This window comes from Impatiens glandulifera, chromosome 1 (assembly GCF_907164915.1).
Source record: "Impatiens glandulifera chromosome 1, dImpGla2.1, whole genome shotgun sequence".
Taxonomy (NCBI): Eukaryota; Viridiplantae; Streptophyta; class Magnoliopsida; order Ericales; family Balsaminaceae; genus Impatiens; species Impatiens glandulifera.
This window is the reverse complement of record NC_061862.1, coordinates 122,097,767-122,104,017: the sequence shown is the minus strand read 5'-3', so window position 1 is coordinate 122,104,017 and position 6,251 is coordinate 122,097,767.

Here is a 6,251-nt window from a genome sequence, read left to right as displayed (position 1 = left end):
ATATTCTCTAAAATAAAGTTAAGCAATTTGAAAAAGAGAATTTAAGTAAATATCCCACGGTTATTTAAGTAGAGAAATAATAGGGAAAGAGAATTTGAAAAAAAGGAGAGATCGAGTGAATGACGTGACACAATCTGATTGCCTGAAAATATAAAAAATTCTCTCTATTTTCTTTTTCCTCACACTTTTTCTTTTTTCTAACCAATAACATGATGACACATCATTTCATTTCAAATTCATTCCCCTATCACTCCTCATTTAAGTATGTATAGAAGAATTTTAATTATTGTGATAGTAATTTAAAATCATACAAACTTAGAGTCAATGACAAATCTAATCGTACACGTTTTAGACATATGTCTAGACTATATTCTCTAAGGGTGTGTTTGATGAGGGGGAATTGGAATTGGAATTGGAATTCTAATTCCAATTTCATAAGAATTGACATTGAATTACAATTCAATTCCTATGTTTGGAAAAATTATAGAATTGTAATTCAATTCCAATTCCTATGTTTGGGAAAATGATAGAATTGTAATTCAATTCTAATTCCTATGTTTGTAAAATAAAATATCGGTTCAAAATATTAACTTTTTAAATATGTTTTCACGTTTTTGGCACGTTTAATACGTTTTTGACATGTTTAACACGTTTTTGACATTTTTAACACATTTTTACACGTTTTTGTCACGTTCAAACACAATTTTGACATGTTTAACACATTTTCATACTTAAAACATTTTCACACGTTTAACATGTTTTTCACGTTTTTGGTATGCTTAACACGTTTTTGACATTTTAATACGTTTAACATGTTTTTCACACGTTTTAACAAGTTTAACACGATTTTCACATTACTGACACATTTTAAACATGTTTAATACGTTTTTCACACGTTTAACGTGTTTTTCACGTTTTCACACGTTTAACACATTTTTGGTATGTCTAACACGTTTCACACATTTTAACACGTTGTTTTCACATCTTGGCACATTTAACACGTTTTTCACACAATAAATATATTTTTCACGTTTTTCACATGTTTTTCACGTTTTTCACACGTTTTAACACATTTTTCACGTTTTCACACGTTTTTCACATTTTCACACGTTTTAACACATTTTCACATATTTTTACAAGTTTAACACGTTTTTCACGTTTTTACACGTTTTCACATTTTCACACGTCTTAATAAATTTAACATGTTTTCACGTTTTCACACGTTTTTCACACATCTCAACAAGTTTAACACGTTTTTTACGTTTTGGCACGTTTTTAACATGTTTAATACGTTTTTCACAAGTTTAATATATTTTTCACGTTTTCCACACGTTTAACATGTTTTTTGCATGTCTAACACGTTTTACATATTTTTAACACGTTTAACACGTTTTTTCACATTTTGGCACATTTAACACGTTTTCACACGTTTAACACGTTTTTCACACGTTTAACATGTTTTTCACGTTTTTGGCACGTTAAACACATTTTTGGCATGTCTAACACGTTTTTCACATGTTTTACACATTTTTGACACGTTTAACATGTTTTTCACATTTAGGCAAGTTTAACACGTTTTTCACACGTTTTTACACGTTTTAACACGTTTTTTCACGTTTCTACGTTTTCACACGTTTTAACACATTTTCACGTTTTCACACGTTTTTCACGTTTTAGCACGTTTTCCACGTTTTTGGCACATTTAATATGTTTTTGACATTTTTAATACGTTTAACATGTTTTTCACACGTTTTGATAGGTTTAAAACATGTTAAACATGTCAAAAACGTAGAAACGTGTTAAACGTATCAAAAATGTGTTAAACGTGCCAAATAAGTGTAAAACTTGTTAAACCTGCCAAAACGTGAAAAACATGTTAAATGTGTTAAAAATGTGTCAAACGTGTAAAAAACGTAAAAAACATGTGCAACGTGTTAACAACGTGTTAAACGTGTTTAATGTGTTAAAAATGTTTTAAACATGTTAAAAACATTTTAAACGTGTTAAAAACATGAAAATGTGTCAAAAATGTGTTAAACGTTCCAAACATGTGAAAATCTTGTTAAACGTGCCAAAACGTGAAAAACATGTTAAACGTATCAAAAATGAGGTAAATATGTTAAAAATGTAAAAAAATGTGTTAAAGGTGTCAAAAACGTAAAAACGTGTTAAACATGTCAAAAATATAAAAAAACGTGTTAAATGGTCAAAAACGTGAAAACATGTTAAACGTGACAAAATGTAAAAAACATGAAAACGTGTTAAACGTTTCAAACATGTGAAAAATTTGTTAAACGTGCCAAAACGTGTTAAACGTGTCAAAAATGTGGTAAACGTGTCAAAAATGTAAACAAATGTGTTAAATGTGTCAAAAACGTGAAAACGTGTTAAACGTGTCAAAAACGTAAAAAAACGTGTTAAATATGTCAAAAACGTGAAAACGTGTTAAACGTGTCAAAAATATGTTAAATATGTGAAAAACTTGTTAAACGTGCCAAAATGTGCAAAATGTGCCAAAATGTAAAAAACGTGTTAAATGTGTTAAACGTGTTAAAAACGTGAAAATCATGTTAAACGTGTCAAAAATGTGTTAAACGTGTCAAGGACATGTTAAACATGTCAAGAACGTAAAAAATGTGTTAAATGTGTCAAAAACGTGTTAAAATGTCAAGGACGTGAAAAATATGTTAAATGTGTCAAAAACGTATTAAACGTGTTAAAAATGTGAAAATCATGTTAAACATGTCAAAAACGTGTTAAACGTGTTAATGACGTGTTAAATGTGTCAAGGACATTAAAAACGTGTTAAATATGTCAAAAACGTGTTAAACATGTCAAGGACGTGAAAAACGTGTTAAATGTGTCAAAACGTGTTAAACGTGTTTAAAATGTGTTAAACGTGTCAAAAACGTGTTAAAAACGTGAAAATCATGTTAAATATGTTAAACATGTCAAGGACGTATTAAACGTGTCAATGATGTGAAAAACGTGTTAAACGTGTCAAAGACGTGAAAAACGTGTTAAGTGTGTCAAAACGTGTTAAACGTGTCAAAAACGTGTTAAACGTGTTAAAAACGTGAAAATCATGTTAAACGTGTCAAAAACGTGTTAAACGTGTCAAGGACGTGAAAAACGTGTTAAATGTGTCAAAACGTGTTAAACGTGTCAATAACGTGAAAAACGTGTTAAACATGCCAAAAATGTGTTAAACATGTCAAAAACGTATTAAACGTGTTAAAAACGTGAAAATCATGTTAAATGTGTTAAACGTGTCAGGATGTGTTAAACGTGTCAAGGACGTGAAAAACGTGTTAAATGTGTCAAAACGTGTTAAACGTGTCAAAACGTGTCAAAAACGTGTTAAACGTGTCAAAAACGTGTTAAAAACGTGAAAATCATGTAAACGTGTCAAAACGTGTTAAACATTTCAATGACATAAAAAAACGTGTTAAATGTGTCAAAAACGTGTTAAACGTGCCAAAATATGAAAATATATTAAACGTGTGAAAAACGTGTTAAACGTGTTTAATGTGTGAAAAACGTGTTAAACATGTCAAAAACTTGAAAAATGTGTTAATTTGGAATTACAATTCCGACTTAAAAAGATTGGAATTGAGAACTATCAAATTACACTATATTGAATTCCATTGGAATTCTAATTCCAATTCCAATTTTTAATATTAAAGTGTCTAACAAACATAAGAATTGGAATTGGACCCTCCAATTCCAATTTTAATGCCAATTCCAGGATTATCAAACACACCCTAATACAATTATCAAATCTTTACCATGTTAAGTTAAATATAATATGATGGATCCACTAACTAAACTACTAAATCATGATTAATTTGAAATTCTGATAAGACATGAGTACTATAAATTTGTATGAAAGAAAACTCAACATATGCTGAACTAAGTTGATTGTGACTACCTAATTGTACTAACTTGAAAGATTATTGTTGAGATTAATCTTATAATAAAACAAAATATAATTTAACGAGGATAAGAACATCGTTTTTAATGATTATTTGTGAGTAAAAAGATCACTCATGTGAAGGAGAAATATGGTGGATTCGAATGAAGTGCATGACTCAATTTTAGACCCTCTCAAAAAATCAAATGTATGTTTCATTGTCAAAACGAACACAACTAGAAATATTTTTTTTTTGTAAAAATGTGTAGTCATTTACACAAAAGGTAGAATAGTTCAAGGACATCAACTTTACTGATCATTTATAAAGTTATATTCTTCCTAATGAAAAATTCAAAGAGTAACATCTACTTATTCTATCTACTTATTCTATGTAATATTCAACTGTTAACCTTTTACTTGATAAATATTTTAATTTCTAACGGGGACTTTTTGAAATTTTAACCCAATTCGATGAATTTCATTACTGAATGGAAACGATAATGTGAGTAAATAAAATTAAATAAAATTCATAATAAATTCAAATGTTAATTAAAATAATGAAATTTGATCCATTTATATATTTGAATTAATTGATTTAAAATATATAATTAATTTATTAATTATTTAATTAGCATTAAATACCTTTAAAAACAATTAACAAAATATTGTTAATTGTTATTTTATGTCAATCAGTTATTGCTATCAATTTATTTAAAATATTATTATTAATAAATTGAAAAACTATGTAACATATCTTTTTATAAAAAAATATAAAAAATGTAATTGTATTAAAGATGCAATCAAGGTCAATAGTTAAATTAATGAATGATTTTATTTGATAGTTCAATTTTCAGTAATATATACCTCATCTCTAATTTTTTTATTATTATATTATATCATCTCACTCTTTCTCTATTTTTAGAATTTCAAAAAATAATTTATTTCAATTATTAAAAAGTGATCATTCGAATACTTTAGTCGACTATTTCCTTTGGATTTGGTGATGGTATATCAAATACTTAATAATTTAATGTGTTAATCATTACTAAATTTGTTGTACTATAGAAAATAACTATCTACGATAATCTCCAACACAAGAAGGAGAATGTGAAACTATTTTCAAGAAATGTGTGTAACACATGGCTCAAATTAACATCTTAATTTGGTGATTTCGTTTATTTATATACTATACTATACTTTATTTGATTTATTTGTAACATCGTACTTTAATACATTTTTGGATATTTCATGACAAGATATCTAACAAATAAAACATATAATGATCGATTGAAAAAAATTATTATGAATAATTAATTAATGATTTGTTACAATAAAATATTATCTTTGTGAATTCAGGGTATTCAAACCAAATAAGATTCCATACTCTCAAATAATTATTATTCCCATCATTTTGAAGGTCATCCTCTTTCATATACAAGAAAATAGATATTCAACATGTAAAACTCGCACATATCAACAAAGATGATATTTTAAATTTGTAAAAACAATTGGTGTATTGTCTCCAATAAAGAATCATTACATGAATTTTTTCCTATGAAACAACTTTGAATATTTCAAGCATCGACAAGTTTACATAATTTTGTTCGAATAATAATATTGAAACCACGGTGTATAATAATCCTAGATATGTTAGTATGACAATAGTATAAATTGATATTTTATCATCCTTAATGTTTTACCACGTAGTGAAATGAATTATTTTCGAGATTAACTTTCTAGAAAAATGTATGAGTGTATTAAACAAGATGATTTTATGTCGGTCGATGAGAATGAAATGTAAAAAGACTGTTTAATATATGTTTTCCTTTTATAATTATTAATTTAAATTATAAATGTTATATTATTTAATGTAATATTTAACATTTTAGTTTTTATTAAATTATGAACTTATAATTTTATTTGATGGTAATTAAATTTTTGAAAATAAAATAATGGACTTATTTTAGTTTATGGAAAGGAATTAAGAGTAATTTTGTTTTGATAAGGAATTAATTAGTTGAGAGTTATATATAAGAAATTAATTTGTAAATAATATAAAAAATATAAAAAATTGATGATCTAGATATTAAATTTTAGAAATAATTTATAAAATTTAAATTTTTAATAGAAAAGATTTAACTATCATACAATTTGTTGAGAGTCACTCTAAGAACGAACTCATTTGAGTTATTAAACGATGAATGTTAAAGTATAATAAGTCAAATAAATCAATAAAACGTTGTCAGAAAAATCTATAGAAAATATTTTAAGCGACACTTAAAATTATTACTAGTCGATGGTTAATAAGCAACGACAAAAAATGTACTGCCAGATGATA